Here is a 20,404-nt window from a genome sequence, read left to right on the forward strand (position 1 = left end):
GTACACACAGTTGTCGCCTCTCACTGCCATGGACTCAGCTCCCCCCCAGGCCGAAGCCCCCATGGTGGACAAACTGCCCAGGCCTACAACTTCTCCTGGAATTCCTGCCCCCTGCGATTCCACACTCATAGTTGAGCCCTCCCACACACCCAAACCAAAAAATCCCACGGCACGGACACAAACCGTCACACCGCAGTGCACACACACCCACCCCCATGCTGCTGTTCACAGAACCACACACAGAACACAGTCAGTCACCACTGAAGACCAGCCCAGCCCCTCTTGGAGACAGGTTCGGACAGATACACACACACACATGCACGCACACCCTGAAAAACACGCTTACTCAGGTACACCCGAATGCACCGTCTAAAGTCAGTCACAACCAGTCCTGCCCGGCCACTGTGTCTCACACACACACACTCACCCGCACACGCACGCAGGCTCTCAGTCGCCAGCACGGAGCCTCCACGGCCCTGAACGCCCTGTCGGGTGGCCGCAAGATACGGTGACCGCCTGGTGTCCCAACCCCTGCTGCCGGTGTCCCAGGCCCTGGTCACCCCTCTCCCAACTCGGAGCCAAATAGAAGATTAAGAAGAAAATAATGCCCAGGAGGCAGATCACTGGCAATTCCGCACAGGTGTTAAATCACTCCCGGCTCCCAGCTGCTCCCACCCCACCCTGCCTCCTGTGAACGGGGGATGCGATTCTATAGCCCGCTGCCCCCATATCTCTGCGTTGGACCAGGCCTACCCGCCTGGCAGCCCACGCGCAGAACCAGCGCCAGGGAAGGAACGGGAGCACACCCAGGCATCCAGCACGTAGCCGGGCCCAGTGCCGTTTGCAGGGCCTCGCAGTCACCCTGTGAGTGCAGCTCTGGGATTCAGGCCCACCTCCCGGAGGAAACTGAGGCTGCAAGCGGCGGTGTGACATGCCCAAAGTCCCAGGCAAGTCCTGCCGGGCGGGGCTTCTTCCCGGTCTGCGTCTCAGCAGGACGGGTAGAGTCAGGCCGGGAGGTGCTGGGAAGGGGCGAGGCTGGGAGGGGCTGTTCCAGGGCGCTCTCACAGGGTCCCATCGCTGCCCCCCGTCCCGGCAAAGGGACAGAGCCCAGATGGGAGGGGGGCTGCAGGAAGCAAAGCCAGCTCCCCCTGAGGAGATAGTCATCCCGGTCACAAGCTGCCCTGGAAGGAGCCAGCACCTCGGGCTGGGAGTGTGCAAGCTGAGGCGGCCAGCCACGCTCCAGGGGACCACCGACGGACTGGAGGCTTGCGTATGTCCCAGCATCCTGGCAGCGGCGACACTGGGCTCCGGGACCCTCATCACCCGGGGTGGCTGGCCCCGTTCCGGGCAGACCGGGAGAAGTGGCCCCAGCGCCCACCGCAGGCACGTTCACAGGGGCCTGCCAGGCCCCGGCCACGCCCACCCGCCGGCTCAAGCCCCTTCCCGCCTTCTCCCTGCTGGGATGCCCTTCCCGTGGGCCCCAGCGAGCCCCCTGCCCGTGGAAAGGCTGCTTCCTCCGGGCATCAGTCCTTGTCCCGGGTCCAACGGCCTCCCCTCACCCCACTGGAGTCTTCTGAGATGTGCCTCGAGGACACGGGCCGCGCCGTGTCCACCTGTGTGGCCCCAAGTCCCTCTTGCCCCTGTCCCCAAGCCCCGGGGACTTTCTGCCTGAGCCAGGCCTCCACAGGGCCTGCAACGGGGGCGGCCTCGCTCTGGGGATGGCCCGCTGTTGTCCGGCTGCGGTGTGGATCAGCCAGGAGGGCAGCCCCCAAGCCGTCCAACCCCCTGGGCTCACAGGACAGCCTCCAGGAGGACCCTTATCTGGACTGGCAGAGCAAGATCCTCAGGGGACCGGCCAGGAAGGCGAGGCTTCTCTGCGAAGAGCCAGAGGCGAGCTGACCGGAAGCCAGGCCTCTCCCCGGGTGCTGTGGCCCTGCCAGCCTCCCTTCCTCCCAGGCTTGCCTAGAGGTCGAGCCGTGGCGGTAACGCCGGACACAGGCAGGCGCTTCCTCCGTCGCACCACGGCCACCGTGTGCGCTGAGGGGTGCGATGGGGCACAGAACAGGATGGAGGAGTTGCGTGGCCCTGGGAGGGCAGGGACGCGCAGGCCGGCGAGAGCCCCTGTGACTTGGCAGGAGGGTTAGTCCAGGACGAAAGACAGGTCAAGAGCCGGGCTCGGTGGCTCAGCCTGTCATCCTGCGCCTTGGGAGGCCGAGGTGAGTGGACGGCCTGAGCCTGTGGGTTCGAGACCCGCCTGGGCAACGTGGTGAGACCACCTCTCTACAATAAATCCAAAAATCAGCCGGATGTGGTAGCGTGCGCCTGTCATTCCGGCTACTTGGAAGGCTGAGGCGGACGGATCGCCGGAGCCCGCAGGTCGAGGCTGCGGCGGCCGGGAGCGGCGACAGAGTGAGACTCCCACTCAGGGATGGCGACTCTACGTGCCAACCGCCCATGTCATTCTGCACTTCCCTGTGGCCCCTGGACAAAAGCAAAAGCAAACAGACGAAATGACCCTCAACCATGTGAGTATTTAAGGCACTGAGTCCAAAGATGATCGTGTCGACACGTAATCGACATAAACGACTGTCGATAAGTGACTTGGCTTTCTGAAACACGCGTGTGCCTTTGATGCCAGTGCACGTTGGACCCTTACAGCCCAGCGGGGTTCTGAGCAGCCACACGCGAGTGCAGTGCAGGTCCAGGGTGGCCAGCTCTCTCGTGGTCAGGGAGGGCCTCTCTTGGGAGTGATTTCTGAGCAGGGGCTGGAGGCCGGGGAGTGAGCCAAGCAGCTCAACAGGGGAGGGTTGTCCCAGGCGGAGGGAACCGCAAGTGCAAAGGCGGCCAGGCAGGCGTGAGACAGCAGCGGGGACAGAGGGAGCCAGGGGAGAACGGCTGTGGCCACCATGAGGCCCCAGCTTTTCCTCTGAGCAGGCGAGAGCCACATCGGTGTGAGGCAGGCAGCTTGGCCGCGGCCCGGCCGGGCTCTGAGAGCCCACCCATCCCTGTGCAGCCCCAGCCCCAGGCCACAGCGGGCATCCCTGCTCTACCGCTCAGCAGCGTTGCGCGCTGGGAGGGCCACGTACGGCACCATGCCGGGCACATGGTGGGCATCCCTAAAAGCAAGAGTCGGCCAGCGCCTCCGAGTCTGGGTCTTCAGGGGAGACTCAGGTGCCCGGGTGCCGAGGGCCTGGCTCCTTTGCTTCTCGGAAAGGCAGGTGGGCGGCCCCTTGCCCCCCTCCCTCTGCCCTTCCGACTGGGGCCTGTTTCCACATTCCTCGAATGGCTGCAGGTGATAGATGGCTCTGCAGCGCGGCTGCCCTTGGGCTTCTGACCGGCAGCTTCCACTTCCTCTGCCCCGTGGGGGGGGACTGGGTGGCGCCTCTGACCCCACCAGGAAACCTGTCCTCACCCAGGCAATCTCCACACTCGCCCACCCTGTGGGGACAGCCCAGCCTCGGACTCCAGAGGGCAGGGCCGCGGGCAAGACCTTCTCTTCCCCGTCCACGCGCCCTCCCCTCGCGACTTAAGGCTTCACTTCTTCCTCCAAAAACGATGCTCTGAGTGCCGGCTTGAGCCCGCACCACTGCAGCCGTGGGATACAGCACTGGACAAGACCGGCAGAGGCACCTGCCCCGTGAAGAAGGCCCTCGAGGCGGTGGGCGTCACTCGGCGAGTCCCGGCCCTCACTCCAGTCCTCTCTGACTCGAGGCCACGAAGACCGCCTCTCACCCACCTCCACATCCCAGAAGGTTGTCTTCTCAGGGGTCCGCCACTCTGGAAGCCTGGGCTCGTGGTGAACCCCTATGAAGGAGTTAGGCCAGACGCAAGGAGGACTTCCTGGTCACCTGGGGAATGAACCCTGAAATAGGAAAGGAGAAGATAGACTTCCCGCTGCCTGTAGAAATTTAAACAAATGCTGTGAAAGCTTTGCATCGCCAAGGGAGGAGAAAAAGACGAAAAAAAGGTCCGTGGGCAAGACCCCATCTCTCAGCAGCAGCTGTCTCCCGCGGAGGGCTGGGACGTGCGATGCTGCTGGCGGTTCGCCTTCCCGTCTTCCAGACCGTCGGCCTCGCATACGCTGCTCCCTCCAGGGCCTCGCAAGGGAAAACAAGAAGGCGACGAGACAATCCCGGTTTTTCGCTTGTGCGAGTGTTTGAGTTGGGGTCTCACTCTGTGTCGCCCAGGCTGGAGTGCAGGGGCACGCTCCCAGCCACCACAGCCTCGACCGGCTGGGCTCCAGTGATCCTTCCGCCTCAGCCTTCCAAGTAGAGCCGGCACCTCTCAGAACTCCCGGGGTGATTCTGTCTGGCTGGCGTGACCAGGAACTCACCAGGCGGAGGCAGGGCGGCTGTTCGGGCGACCCCAGCCCGGAGCACAGAGGTGGGCTCAGATGTAGACGCCCAGCTTGTGGGACGGGAGAAAAGGCCTTTGGGCAAGAGAGCAAGCAGTGGGGGAGGCAAGGGGCAGGTGAGAACAAGCCCCCAAGGAGCCCCCAGCGGTAGAGGGGAGACCCCAGGAGGGTACGCAAGGCCCTGCACTGGTCCTGTAGGCACTGGGGAGCCACTGAGGGTGTGTGAGCAGAAGAGGGTAGTGGTTTAGGAAGAACAGTACGCTCTTCTGCCACTCAGAAGTCCTCAGCCTTCTCTGAAAGGCGTCGTGATCTGGTGGCTCAGGGTAGGGGCCCTAGAGCCCCACAGTCTGGGTTCAGATCCTGGGTCTGCCACTTTCTAGCTGTGTGTTCTGTCCTCAGGCTGGGGCCCGACCCCTCTGGACTTCAGTGCCCACCCTAACATTACAAGGGATCCTAAAATGCCAGCCTCGTCGTGGGTCGAGAGCCTCGGATGAGTTAAAACGTGAAAACAGGGCCCGGCATGCAGTCGGTGCTTAATAGAGGCTAGTCCTTGTTGCCCCCTGCCCACCATCAGCAGCGTGTCTGGATCTCTCGCGTCACTCTGAGATCTTCTGTAGGGCAAAGACCCGCCCAGACTTGGGTCCGCCTCCGAGTGGACGCCATCGCCGCCGGCGGGATGGAGGTGGGCGTGAGCAGCCATCCCGTCTGCCCTCAGGAGAGAGCCCCCAGCCCCCCCACTGCCGCCCCGCCTCGCACGGGCAGCCCAGGCCGCTGGCAACCGGGGACGGCAAGCCACCCGACGGCAGGGCCATGACCCCGCCAGCTCTTCTCCCTCTCAGCGACCTCGCTGGGGGTCCCCGTACCCCTATTTCACAGAGGAGGAAACAGAGGCTCCGAGAGATGAAGCTCTGCGCCAGGCGGGCCCAGCGGCATGGCCGTCCTGTCAGGAAGCCCCACCGCGCCCTTCGTAGGCCTGGCCCCTTGAGGCACGCCTTATCCGTCTTCCCGGGAGCAGGGACTGGGGTGGGGGGCGGGGAAGGAACGGGAAACCCTCTGGCTTTCTGGGATGCCTAGGCCCTGGAGCGCCAGGTGGCTGAAGCCGGAGCCCAGGTAAGGAGCCGTGGAGACGGGGCACCCTGGCCTTTCATCCGGAGCCATGGCCAGCCCTCCTCCCCCAATCCTCCCTGGGGGCCCACGATCGCTCACTGGAGCCACACACGAGCCACTTCTCAGGCCCACCTGTTGCCCGGCAGGTCTGCCGAGCCCTGAGAGGGGGAGGGCCCCAAGAAGGGAGCACCCCCACCTCCAGCCCCCATGCCGAACTTCTGAAGCCCTAGGAAAGCCCCAGACCTCGGCTCTGCCAAGCCTCGCCTGCCAGCCTGCCAGCCACCCCCTCCCCCAGCCCAGCTGGGGGCTGAAGCCGGAAGTCCAGAGGCCAGACCTCGCCCAGCCTCGGTTTCCCCACTGGGAAGGGGCAGGGGAGCTTCCCGCGCATCTCGAGGAGACGCTCCAGTCTGGGGCGTAAGGCCAAGGGCCCACGCTGTTGCCTGCCTGCCCGCCCTGCCAGCAAGGCCCTCCCAACTGGGGAGGAAGCCGGCACCCCGCCGCCCGGGGCCATCAGCTGTTCCTGCGGTTCTGAGCTGGAGTTTGCCAGGAGCTGGCAGGCTGGGTGGTCCCTGGGCGGCAGCTGGGAGGCCAGGCCCAGACAGCGGGCCCAGCCTTCGCCTGGAGCGGTATGGCCTCTGTCTGCCCCATCCCGGGAGGGAGGGTGAGGCTGGGGCGCTCCCCGCGAGCACCTGTGTGTGCCGGCCTTCTCCGCCGAGGTGCTGAGGCTTGGAGGCCAGGACCCTGGCAGCACCACGGGCTGGGCATCCTCACGGCTCTGAGTCCCAGCAGCTCTGGAATCTGTTCTTGCAGCAGCAGCCCCAGCCAGAGAGGGTACAGACGCAGCGCTGAGCTCCAGAGTCGCTGGGTTTCAGAAGACAGCTTTTCTAGGAAAAGGGCGGAATGGTGGGTCTATACCCCAGCAAAGGAGGAAAGCCTCGGGGCAAGGATTGTCCTGGTGAGGGGCTCAGTGTGCATTTTCTTCCTTTCGGTTTTTCTTTTTCTTCCTGGAGGAACCCAGGCTCATGAGATTTTCCCAGAGTGGCCAGGGCCATCACCTGTCTCAGACCCTCGCATCGCGCCGGCCCTGAGCACAGCTGAGGGAAGGAGGTGGCAGAGAACTCGGCTGGCCGAGGCCGAGGCCGGGGAGGAACGAGGCAGCCTGGGACACAGGGAGACGCGAGATCAGAGGGAGCAGGCGAGCCGGGCGCAGGCAGGCCTCCACCCGCCCGCCAGCCGCAGGCCGCCTGCCCACCTCTGCAGAGCGCCAGCTCGCTCAGCGTGGAGCCGCCGTCGTGCCGGCCCACCTCTGGGCCCTGCTCAGAGGAGAGGCCGTCCTGGCATTCGCCCTCCGCCGGGCGGTGGAGGAAACGGGTTCCTTTGTTCATTCATTCATTCACCCGCTCACCTTGCTCATTCGCTAACCCACACAAATGGTTAGCCCCGGCCTGAGCCCTCCAGCCGTGCGTTAGGAACAGGGAGCCCCGGGAGCAACATACGCTTTGGGGAGGAGCAGGACAGCCCATCAGCCGCTGGCAATGAGCACTGGGGCAGAGCTGAGACAAAAGAGAGACCGGAGCGGAGGCTTGGAGGAGTTTTACAGAAGAGGCAGCCTTTGGTCTCCAGCTGGGCTTTGAGGGGTAAGCAGGAGTTTGCCAGAAAGAAATGAGCCAATAGGGCATTTAGGTAGCAAGAGCAAAAACACAGAGCTAGAAAGGGGGTGCCAGGGTGTCTGGGGAGCAGGAGGAGCTCCAGGTGCCTGAAGGGGAGAGAGATCACTGCAGATGGGGGTGTCGTCCCTGGGGGGGTGTGCGACTCTCGGGGCCTCAAGCAGGGCTTCCCAGAGGCGAGGGCGTGCGTCGGCTCCTACCAGAAACAGAAGGCACCACCTGGGGTCGGAGGGAAGTCGTCACTGACAGGAGATGCTCCCTGACTGACGACGCCATCGCAAGTTGAGAATGCATTCAGCCGCCCGACACTCCTGACACTGCCCCTGAGCCTCGTCTGCTCCCGCACGGGATCAGAGCACTCACGCTGGCCAGAGCCGGGCAAATCGTCCAGCCCAAAGCCTGTTTTGCAACAGAGTGCTGAATATCTCTACGCAGCTGACGGCATCCTGGGCTGGGGGTGACAGGCAAAATGGCAGCCCGAGTACTTGAAGCAGTTTCCACTGAATGTGCCTCGCAGCCGCACCGTGGTAAAGGCAATCAGATGTACATGTATTCAAAGCTGTTGGTCACCCACCAACGAGAAAGTTTTGTCTAAAACACGAATGCTAGCCGGGTTCGGTGGCTCAGCCTGTAATCCCACGCTTTGGGAGGCTGAGGCGAGTGGATTGCCTGAGCCCGTGGGTTTGAGACCCACCCGGGCAACTTGGGAGACCTCAACTCCACAATAAATCAAAAATCAGCCGGGCGTGGTAGCGCGCACCTGTAGTTCCAGCTACTTGGAAGGCTGAGGCGGAAGGATCGCCGGAGCCCAGCAGGTCGAGGCTGCGGTGGCCGGGAGCGGCCACTGCACTCCGGGCTGGGCGACAGAGTGAGACTCCAACTCAAAAATAAAAAATAAGAAAATAAAAATAAAATAAAATAAAAATAAATAACTAGAACACGAATGCTGACTGTGCAAGTTCCGAGGTGAGGACGCTGGGCTCGCTCAGGGGCTCGGCGACAGCGCTGAGGACAGGAGTTTTTTCTGACTCCCACTCTGCCACTCTTGGCATGTCGTGGTGTCACCCCGGGGGTCGCAGGATAGCGTTTCTACTTGCCACAGGTCAGACCACACCCTCATCTGGTTTTTCACAGCGATCAGGTGGGTCTCTCCCGCAGGACAACTGCCATAGCTCCCACGCCACCCCCCCATGAAAGCGGCTCAAGCAGAAAGTGAGGGGAGCGAAAGGGCTTTCTCGACTCAGGCCCCTCTCAAGGGAAATCACACCCAGGAGCCCCTGGAAGTCCTTCCCTTACATCCTACTGGCCAAAATGGAGTCTCGTGTCGGTCCCTGGACCAGCCCCTGGCAACGAGGAGTGAGACTGCCAAGGTTAGCCAAGTCCAATCAGGATTCATCCTCAGAATTGGGCATCGAACTGTCGTCACAGCCACAACAAAATCGTGTCTGATCCACCCTTAAAACTTAAAAATTCCTTTCTCACATTCTGTCCCCAGAATGTCTTTCTTACTTGCGCTTAACTCCAGCTGTCATCTTACATCTTTTGTGTTTTCTTGGTCTTCTGTCTCCCACCCGAATATCAGTTTCTTGAGACCAGGTATCTCTCTGTTTGGATTCACTACCGGTTGCCTGGGCTCTAGAGTGGTATCTGGCACACAGTAGGCACTCAGGAGATATTTGTTGAAGGAATTAGTACACTAGAGCAGAGCGGCAAGAAGTAACAGGTGCAGGCTGGAACAGCCGGCAGGCCGAGTCACCAGGGACCTGGTGCCCTGCAGGAGATGCAGCCATGGCGGGTTTCAGCAGGGGCTGGCCAGGCACCATGGGCCATGAGTCTGAATATTTCCTCTTGGCAGGAGGCGTCAGGGCTGACGTGGAGGGACACAGCTGGGGACAAGAGAGGCGTTGTGGCAGCAGTGCAGATCTGAGCGAGGCTGGTGACACACAGAATTGTTTTCTATTTCTTCACATGTTCCAGCCTCTCAGATGCTGGCCACTCGACTCCTTCTCCAGAATGACCTTATCAGAGCTCCACGTCTAAACCCTTCCCACCCGCAGGGCCCCCTCAGGTCCTCATCCTCCGGGAAGCCCTGTCTGCGGCCTGTAAACAGCAGGGCTTGTATCTGAGACTCTTTCACACCCTCGCTGGGCTTCGGGGGTACACAGCAGGTGCTCAAGCAATGTCTGAGTGAAGGAATCAGAAATAGCTAGAGTTGCTGGGTTCTGGATGGTACTGGCCTTAGGAGGGCAAGGGAGCTCAGACGCAATGCAAAGCCAACCCACAGAAGCTTCTGGAAGCAGGTAGGGCTGAGTGGGCCTGACACCCAGCTTCCTGGAGTGAAAGCGAGGGGCAGGGTTAGAAGTCCTGATTGAGGATTATGGGAGAAAGCAAAGGAGGACTCCTGCCCACCAGTTTCCTGCCGTGTGTTGGCATAACCAAGGTACAGGGAGCTGAGCTGTTTGCCCATGACCAGACAGAGTCAACCTTGGTGCTACAGCTTTCAGATTCTTTTCTTTTCTTTCTTTTTTTTTTTTAGTTGAAGTCTCACTCTGTCACCCAGACCGGAGTGCCGTGGCTGAGTGCAATTAGAAATATATGTAAACTATTGGTCAGGACCTTTTCAGTTGCTTGTGACAGAAAACGTAACCCAAACAGGATTTTTTAACTTTTAAAAATTATCTGATTATCAGGACACAAACAGACATGTCTCAAAAGAAGATATACAAATGGCCAACAAACATCTGCTAAAATGCTCAAAAAAAAAAAAAAAGCAATAGATGCTGGCACAGATGTGGAGAAAAGGGAACGCTTATACACTGTTGGTGGGAGTATAAATTAGTACAACCTCTATGGAAAGTGGTGTGGAGATGTCTCAAAGAACTAAGACTAGATCTACCATTTGATCCATTCCCAGGGGAACAGAGGTCATTGTGTAAAACAGACACCTGCACTCGCATGTTCATCAAGGTCCAATTCACAATTTCAAAGATGTGGAATCAAACTAAATGCCCATCAACTGACCAGTGGATAATGAAAATGAGGTATATATATCTATACATATATATGCGCGCGCGCACACACACTCACACACACACACTCACACACTGTGGATTACTATTCAGCCATCAGAAAGAAGAAAATAATGTCTTTTGTGGCAAGTTGGATGGAATTGGAGAACGTCATCCTAAGTGAACCCAGGCAGGAACAGAGAACCAGACACCGATGTTCTCACTGGTAAGCGAGAGTTAAACTAAGGATCTGCACAGGGGATTTTTTAACTCGTGAAAATTATCCAGAATGGTGTCATGAGCACTGGAGGCTCAAAAGATCTCAGGAGGGGGGGAAGGGGTGCAGGGCAGAAAATCACAGAAAACCGGGCACAGTGTGCGCAGGTGGGGCTGGTGGGCACCCTTGAAGTCCAGACGGCTCTGCCGCCGTGCAATGCAGCCGTGTCACCAAAAGCTGTTTGCACTCCCTCAAGCTATTTAAGTAAGACAAATCAATAAAAATGCATCCGTGTATCATCATCATTCTTTTGCTTGCATGCTTTAAAAGGTACAGCCCTTCCCTCACAGTAAGTCCCCGCACGGGTCGACCCCTCTGCGCTGGCTCCTTTGTCAGGCAGGCTCCCTTCTGGAGCGCGGAGGGGGCGGCAGAGGGGTCAACTCCACAGCTTTCCAGTTCCAAGTCCCTGGGGGCAAAGAGGACCCCACCGCCTGGAATCCAGTCTCACAGTTTCTGACTGACCAGACCGGAGTCACGTGATCCCCCTTGAGCCAACCCCTGCGGCCAGGGAAGCGCGGCACAGATTGGCCGGAGCCAGGGCCATGGAGCCAGGGTGGAGCCCACCAGGACCATGAGGGCTAATAACCCTGGAGAGAGGTGAGTTCGTGAAGGAAGATGGGGCGTGTGCCCGAGAAGGGGTGATGGGTGCTGCAGGGTCAGAGAGTGTCTGCTCGACAAAGGCATTTCGTTCACACCGCGGAGACCCAGATGATGAGGACAATGGCAACCTCGCGTTTAACTGAGAACTCCCCTCAGGGAAATGCAACGTAGAGCTGCCACGAGATGCCACCTTCCGGGTGGGCACTCTTCGGGGCGTGTCCCCTTTCTTGGTCTCATGTGACGCCCTCGCCTTCAGGTGGGAGGACACACCGTTATTGTCATCTCCATTTTGCAGATGCGGAAACTGAGGCACAGAGAGTGTGACTTCCCCAATATCACACCGCTCTGAGAGCGTTTTAAAGTCAGCCTCCCTCCACCAGATCATGTCATTGCCCTAAGGAGATGAGGTCTCTACAGGAGCTGGTCATGCGGCCAGGGAGACAAATCCAGACTCAATGACAGAAACACTCACTTTGGGGGAAGAGCCAGAAACCGCCAACAGAGTGGCGACTGGCTGAGGGCATGGAGGGATGTTTGGAAGAGGAAGGAGAGGCTTCCTGAAGGAGGTGTGTTTGAGCTCCAGTTTCCTTATCCATAGAACATCCAAGTTGGGCTCAGATTATCTGATTAAAACGTTCCAAATGCTGGCCGGGCTCGGTGGCTCAGCCTGTCATCCCAGCACGTTGGGAGGCCGAGGCGAGTGGATTGCCTGAGCTGGCAGCTCGAGACCAGCCCGGACACCTTGACGAGACCTCGTCTTTACAATAAGTCAAAAATTAGTCAGGCGTGGTAGCACACGTCTGCATTTCCTACTGCTAGGAAGGCTGAGGCAGAAGGATCGCCAGAGCCCAGCAGGTCGACCCTGGGGTGGCTGTGAGCATGCCGCTGCCCTCCAGCCTAGGCGACAGAGTGAGACTCCGACTCAAAAAAGAGAAAATTTCAGATGCTGGATGTTTCACAGCCTGTGATTTTCAACTGCCAACGTAGAGCCGGGTCTGGGCTCCAAGCTTCCTGCCTCTTCCTATAGACCACAAGTGCCAGGGACTCAGTGCTGCCCAAGGCCGCCCAGCCTGGAAAGGGTGGCATAGGTTTGCATCTTGGCTCCTCCATAAATTAGCTGCTGGGGATTGGACAAGTTCTCTTAGGACCCTTTCAGGCCTGGCTTTCTAGCATCCATGGCCAAGCGCTTCCTGTGCTGGAAAGCTGTGACGCATTCAGGGTCTACTTCTGGCAAAAATGGCGATTTTGCCCCTACACAACCTCAGACTTCTGTGATTTGAGTTCTTACACCTGCTTGGGTGTTTCCGCATCCCTCTGCACCCTCCCTGCCCCTGCTACCCTCTGTCTAGCTCCAATCATTCCTTTCCCCAGGAAACACTTCCCTGGGCAGGCCCTTGGGGTATAGAGAGGAAGGAGCCGCATCACTTCCCCTGGGGAGCTGGTCTTCAGGGGTCCGCCAGGCGCACACAGGGCCAGGGGATAGGCGCCGGCCAGCGCAGGGGCCTTGTGGCAGGGGCGGAATCTGGCAGTGGATGTCCCCTACTTCTGCCATGCACCTGCCTTTCTCATCTTCAAACCTCTGAGAGGGGATGGTAGTGGCTCACCGTCCCTGTCACTCACCAGCTGCAGGGGAGTGGCGGTCACTGCCTTGGCTCATGTGAGCTCAGTCATGGCTGTTCACCTGTCAGGACTGTGCCAAGCCCTGTGCGTTGTTGGGATGGCATGTACGGAATTTAACGGCCACAAACTGTCCTCGACCGCATTACGCTATGACACGACGTTGAATCGGAAAGTTATTGCAGATGCACAAAAGCCCTGAAAACAGAAAAACCTCCATAAATGAAGCAAATGTTTATTGCAGGAAGAAGAATCCTATGTTCCTGCAGGGAGCCCACCAAATGCTGTACCCTACCCAAAAGGAGAGTTCTCCATAAGCAGGCAAACATTCATCCCACACCGAGCAAGAAAACACCAGCACTGAAACGTGGAGAATGCATGTCAGAGGCTTGGAAGAAAGTCCCAGAGGCAAACAGCAGAGCACACTTTTAGAAAGGCTGCACCGTCCGTGGTCTTGGTGATCGTGCAGCCGGACATCAGTCACTGAGTCGAAAATTACTCTAGACATTCAGACTCTGGATGTAAGAAAGTTTTAAGACCAACCTACCAATGTATTTCTTGTTTGTCTTTCTTTGTACGCACAAGAAGGATGATGGTAAAATCTAAGTAAGTCTAAAGGACTTTTTCAATGACAATAAAAAAGTCCAAGTGCTTTTTTAAAATAAAGCATTACACCAATGTTTTCAAAAGAAATCAGCCTGTCAAAGTTTAACTGGAAGAATGTATTTATTCTCAGAGGGATGTAAAATAAGGTGCGTCTTACAGTCAGTGATGTTGTAGACTCAGTGGCATATACCAGATTGTGAAGTGGGCTTTTCAGCCAGGGAGATGTGACGGGACTTTTCAGACAGAGGAGGTGGCATCACCAAGAGGGATGGACAAGAAAAAACCTGGAGAAGTTCCAGCTCAAAGCACTTCCCACAGCTTGGTGTAGTGGAGATTGGGACGGGGTGTCACGCCAGCGGGGGTGTGAGAGGCAGGGGTGGTGCTGTGCTGAGATCCTCGTCCCGGGGCCCACCCAAGCAGTGGCGGGAGGACCCTCCTGAAGGTACACAGGAGGAGTCCGGCAACACAGAGCCATGCAGCGAGTGCCCAAAGGCAGAGTTGAGAGGACAGGCTTTGGAGTTGATGTCCAAGTTCAGTTCTGTCTCAGCTGCCCACTTACTGTGCCTGTGACCTGAGAGAGGGACTGGACCTCTCCGCATTTCAGCATCTATGTCTATGACGTGGAAGCCATGACAGCACCTGCCTGTAGGGCTGTGGTGAGGACTCCGTTGTTTGTTGCATTTCAAGTGCTGGTAGTCTCTGACGCAGAGTACGTTTGCGATCAACGTGATCTGGTTTTGTCTCAGAAGTCTCCCTGCAAGAGTCGGCAGTTTGTCCTTCTAATAAACATACTCATCCTCAACCACGCGCCAAGCTCCATGCTGGAGCTATAAAGATAGAGAGGAGTTCCACCTCTGCTCCTAAGCCCACATGCATGACGCCTCTGCCAGGGTATTAGCGACCCCTCCGAGAAAGCCTCAGCAAAACTGAAAATGCAACTTAAAGTTATTTATTGGAAGAATTGAGGTGTGAAAGGAGCTGAGACCTGGATATTCAGAGGAAATCAGGGCAGAGTTTCTCTTTCTTTCTCTCCAGAGTGTGCACTGGTTCTAGGCTGGAGAGTCGTAGACAGCCTAGGCCTCGAGAGCCAACGTTCTAGAATCTGCCCCTCACTAGCTGGTGATTTTTTTTTTTTTTTTGAGTTGGAGTCTCACTCTGTCACCCAGACTGGAGTGCAGTGGTCGCTCCCAGCCACCGCAGCCTCGACCTGCTGGGCTCCGGCGATCCTTCTGCCTCAGCCTTCCAAGTAGCCGGAATTACAGGTGCGCGCTACCACGCCCTGCTAATTTTTTGATTTATTGTAGAGATGAGGTCTCGCTGCCCAGGCGGGTCTCGAACCTGCGGGCTCAGGCAATCCACTCACCTCAGCCTCCCAGAGGTGCGGGATGACAGGCTGAGCCACCGAGCCTGGCCTAGCTGGTGATTTTAAACCTGCTCTTCTATCTCTCCAAGCTTCCTCACCACACAGACAGTGAGAAGAATAAGGAGACTTGTGGGAGGGTACGATAAGCCCTCGGAGTTAAGTGCTTAGAATGATGCTGGGCCCAGAGCAAGTGCCCGAGAGATGACAATTCGAGAATACAGTGTGGACAGGTTCTCCTGGCGTGACACAAGACAAGAGCCCTGCCAGCCTCCTCCTTTCAGCCCTGATTCCAAACTCAGGGTGTTCTCGGTGTTGGCTTGGTGATGGGAGGATTATGCCTCCTCACACACAGTCACCCCTGCCTGTGGACTGGGGCCCCCGACAGCTCTGCTCCAGAAGATGGGTTCTTCAGCAGCTTTGAGGAGGGTCTCTTCCTGGCTGCGTGCAGCACAAGACGACTCCACCATTGCTTGATGCCATGACACCGCCTGTCCAACTCCGTTAACTGTCCCCTTCAACTTTTCCTGGGAGAAACTCAGGGCTGCTGGTGCTCTTACTGTCTGGCCTCTGTGGCTCCATTTCCATCCATGCTGAAAATGAGCTTCACACCTACTGAACTGTATCCAAGCCCTGATCCATAAGAGAACCAGCAGAGAGGAAGGTTCTAATTGCATGAACTGTGCCATTGCATGGCTCATTGCATGTAAATTTCAGTGTGACGCCATCAGCAAGCAACATTTGACTTCAGTTGGGATCAGTTTGGTGTTTGCCCTTCTTCCTGTCCTCCAATGCACAGAGTCAGACTAGTTTTGGTCCTTGATTCATGGGAATTCATCAAACCAATAGATAAACTATTAAACACAATGAAAAAGCTTAGCAAGGTTCCTGACTGTAAGATCAATATACAAAAGGCAATTGTGTTTTATATACCAACGAAACAACTTTTGAAAACATTGCCTTTCATGGCACATTTGTATTATCCAGAAAAAAATGCAGAGTACCTAGGAATAAATCCAAGAAACTATGTGCAAAAGTTGCACACAGACAATTAAAATGTTACTGAAACATTTTAAAGATGACCTAAATAGATGGAGAGATATTTTATGATCACAAATAGGAATATTTAGTATTGTAAAGGTATCGATTCAACCTCAAATTGTCTATGGAGGCAATACAATTCTCATTAAAATCCCAACAGGTTTATTTGGGGACATTGGCAAGCTGATCCTAAATATTATTTGGTCCACACACAAAAAAATTAGAGCTACTAAAGTTGTAGAGAACAAGATAAATATACAAAAATTAGTTGTGTTTTTATACACTGGCAACGAACAATTCAAAAATGAAGTTAAAAAAATTCTATTTACAATAGTATAAAAGAGAATAAGATACTTAGGAGCAAATTTAACAAAAGAGAGCAGGACTTGTATGCTGTTTATGTATCAAAAGACTTAATACTGTTAAAATGACCATAATTCCCAAGTTGATCTACAGATGCAAATAATCCCAATGTAAATTCTAACTGCCTTTTTTGTATAAATGGACAAGCTGATCCCCAAATGTATATGGAAACGTAAGCGACTCAGAATAGCCAAAACAATCTTGAAAAAGAACAAAGTTGAAGAACTCACACTTTCCAATTTCAAAACTTATTACAAAGCTATAGTAATAGTAATCAAGACAGCGTAGTGCTAGCATAAAAGTGTGTGTGTGTGTGTGTGTGTGTGTGTGTGTGTGTGTGTGTAAAATAACTGAAAGTCCAGAAATAAATCCATACATCCATGATCAATTGATATTAACAAGGATGCCAAGACAATTCAATGGAGAAAGAATAGTCTTTTCAACAAATGGTCCTGGATATTCACATGCAAAAGAAGAAATTTGGACCCCTACCTCACACCACATACAAAACTTAACTCAGAATGGGTCAAAATCCTAAGGGTAAGTAAGAGCTAAAACTACAAACTCCTTAGAAGAAACCATAGGCGTAAATCTTTGTGGTTGTGGATTGAGTAAGAGTTTCTTATATGCAACACCTGAAGCACAACTCACTAAAGGAAAAGCATAGATACATTCAATATCATCAGAATCAAATACTTAAAGAAAACGCATCCAGGTGTGGCGACGCACAGCTATAGTTACAGCTACTCAGGAGACCGAGGCAGGGGCATCGCTTGAGGCCAGGAGTTCAAGACCAGCCTGGATAACATAGTGAGATCCTGTCCTGCCCACCGCCCAGAAGCAAGAAAGAAAAAAAAGGAAAAGATGACCCACAGAATGGGAGAAAATATTTGTAAATTATACATCTGGTAAGAGTCTAGAATTGAAACAAATAAAGAACTCTCACAATTCCACAATAAAAGTGCAAGTAATTTAATTTAAAATGTGCAAACAATTCGAACATTTCTCCAAAAAAAGGTATACAAATGGCAAAAAAAAAACAAAACGTGAAAGGACACTCAACACCATACACAAAAGCTTGTCCATACACATTTATAACAGCACTATTCACAATAGCCAAGCAGTGGAAACAAGCCAAATGTCCATCAACAGGTTAGCTGACAAACAAAATGAATATCCCCACACTGGGATATTACACAGACATGAAAAGGAATGAAGTATGACACATGCCACAACAGGGATGAACTCCGGAAATGTCAGGCTAAAGGGAAGGCCATCTGTTGTATGAGTCCGGTGGTAGGAGATGTCCAGGACAGGCAAATCCATAGAGGCACGGAGCAGACGGGGGGTGGCTTAGGGCAGTGGGGAGTATTGCCAGTAGACACAGGGTTTCTTTTGAGGATGACGATATTCTGGCTGTGATAACACTCACAAAATCCAGTTAATATCCTAAAACTCTCTGAATCACGCACTTTGAAATGATGAGTTTTATGGAATGTGAAATACATCTCAATTCTAAAAGGAATAAATACCATATACATCTATGGAAGCTAAGAAGAAACAGGCCATGCCTGAAGAAAGCTAAAGACGCCTCATCAGATATCAGCATGTGTTATAAACTCTAGCACTTAAGAGAGAGATGCCTGGGTTTTTGTTAAAACCTTGCAACGGTGTTACCACACTACTGCACATATTTTCGTTTCGTGACAGGCCTCCATGAAAATGCCACGGACAGCATTCCGCAGATGTTTGCCTGCATCTCCATTCCAGGCACCCGTGAGGTAATCCATCATCCTGCCAGCGACACGGCAATATGACAGACCCACCCCCCAGGCCTGTTGAGGGCCAAGCACACCAGCACTGAAGGGTATATAGATGGGAGCCGGCCAACAGCTGTTTCCCAAAGTGTGGTCCCTGGGATCACCGGGGGTGGGGGTGGGGCGAGTAGGAAGAGCTGAAGATGTCTGGGTCCCCTCCGGTGTCGGAAATTCTGAGGGCAGAAACTTCCAAATCCCGACAGAGCAGGCTCACTGTGCGATTCTTCTGCAAGGCACCAGGAACTGCTGCCATGAAGGTTGTAACGATGTGCCGTCCGAGTTCACCTGGAGTTTTCCAGAGTTGGAGCTCTTCTGGAGATCGTTCAGGAAGGGAGTAGCATGCTTTGATTTTTTTTAAGATGCAAAGACTTGGGATATTGACGACCTAAAGGATTTAGAAAGCTTCAAAAGTCCTGGAAAAGACAAGACACTTCAGACATTGCCAACCACCAGCCATTGAACAAGACATTTGGCTAACGGATGCGCAGGACTTTGTTAAAATCATGGACCGATACCTCGAAAATGATCTAATTGCCTTCCTAAGAGCTGCATGAAAAGGAACTTTTAAAATTCGTACTTCCCACGTCCCAGATTCCCTTGGTCAAAATTTTGACAGACTCTAAATGATGTCTCAGAAATTTTCAGCACCGCCTGATTCTGCCCATTACTCTGGGAAAAGCCAGGAAGCCAAATCCCTGACCTGCGGTCGGCTTTTTAGGACATATTTCACTGAGTGTTTGAGATCGTAAACACTATAAGTGTAAATGCACTTAGAACAAGATTTCAGGGGTGAAGTATTCTTTTGCAATTTCGCTCCAATCATATTTGATATGAAAGCACAAGAAATTTTTTCAAACAAACTCTTGAGATCATTACAAATGCAATGACCGGTTTGAATAAAATCGTTTCTAAAATCACATGGAAAAGCTTCCAACCATGCTTGAGTATGCTCAGCATGCCCTCATGAGACTTAGTTCCAAGTTCCAGTTTTCTTCAGTGTGTTCTTGTTTGATTATAGACAACTCCCATCCCGGCACCTACCAGTTACCCTTTACCCCCGTTAGAAATCATCTGTAGCACACAAATGAGGGAAGCAAGGTGTTCCCCAGGCCAGACTCCTTAAATGCAAAACCTGAAAACCTAAGAGCTGCTGTGTGTATCCACAATCTTGATGCCAAATTATGCCAAAGCCCCCTCTAAGTTTGCTGAAATGTGTCTGCATTGAAGGATAGGTTTAATATATTCATATGTTTTCATAGATTGCCATATTATTTTTCAGCCTTTGATGTTGTTCATGTAGTCACTCCTTTACTGAAAAGAAAGAGAAGGGAGTTCATGGGTTTTGGTCCCTACACACAGCACATGACACTTTTACAGTGGGGCGAGGACAGGAGGGGCTTCATTTTGCTTCAAGGCCCCTCTATACAGGCTCAGAAAATGGCACGCATGTTGTTTTTCTCTGAACTGCCGGCACAGGGCTTTCTCTTCTGTGACGTCCAAGCTCTTTTTCTGAACTTAAATTCCTGGGAGAAATATTTTACAGGGAACACAACAACCGCTGCTAACAGTGACGGTGACGGTGACGGTGAAGATGGTAATGATAAGACCTGTGCAAGAAGAATTTGACCTCATTTTTTTTTTTTTTTTGGAGTTGTAGTCTCATGCTGTCTCCCCTGCTGGAGGGCAGTGGCACGCTCACAGCCACCCCAGTGTCAACCTGTTGGGCTCGGGCGAGCCTTCTGCCTCAGCCTTCCAAGTAGCCAGAACTACAGGCCCACGCTACCACACCTGGCTAATTTTTTATTTATTGTGGAGACAAGGTCTCGCCAAGGTGCCCGGGCTGGTCTCAAACTCGCGGGCTCAGGCAATCTATGCGCCCGGGCCTCCCAAAATGCTGGGATGACAGGCTGAGCCACCGAGCCTGGCCTAGGTCTCATTTTAAAGGCCAATGTGTGTGTTCTCACTGTCCCCATTTTACAGATGAGAAAACTGAAGCTCAGAGCTAGAAAGCGCATCACCAAGGTCATGCCACCCACAAAATACGAACCTCACTCCTGCAAGCAGGCGGCCACTAGAGGTAGGTCAATTGGTGGGCTGAGTCCACTCTCTCCTTTTCCACCTCGAGCCAGGATGCCGGGATGCCAGACCTGAGAGGAGTTTAGCCGTGCGACCAAGAGCTCCACCTCACCGACCCTGGGAAGGCACATGCGGTTCTCAGATATCGGCATTCTGATGGGAGTTTGCGTATTAAAGTAAACAGTTGGGGCACTTTGTTTGGTGTACAGAACGGACCACACGCAAGACGTAAAGAATTCAGATCAAGAAACACCCCCCACCCCAGCCCGTCAACCATCGCGACTTACGGCAGCCAAGGAAGCCCACATGGTTACCATGGAAACAGTGTGAAAGGTCTGAAATGAAGACTCTGTTGCAGCCTGAGGAAGGAAACAGCTTTGGAACTGGAGGAAGTGTGGAGCCAGAAAATACTTTATGCAACGTAGTGGACGATGCAAAATGTGAACCTTAGCCCTGTCTCGCCCTGATCGCCGTCAGAGCCCTTCACAGAGAGAGAGCCCAAGCCCCTCCA

Source organism: Carlito syrichta, unplaced genomic scaffold (assembly GCF_000164805.1).
Source record: "Carlito syrichta isolate Samal-C Ts95f unplaced genomic scaffold, Tarsius_syrichta-2.0.1 Scaffold117959, whole genome shotgun sequence".
Classification (NCBI taxonomy): Eukaryota; Metazoa; Chordata; class Mammalia; order Primates; family Tarsiidae; genus Carlito; species Carlito syrichta.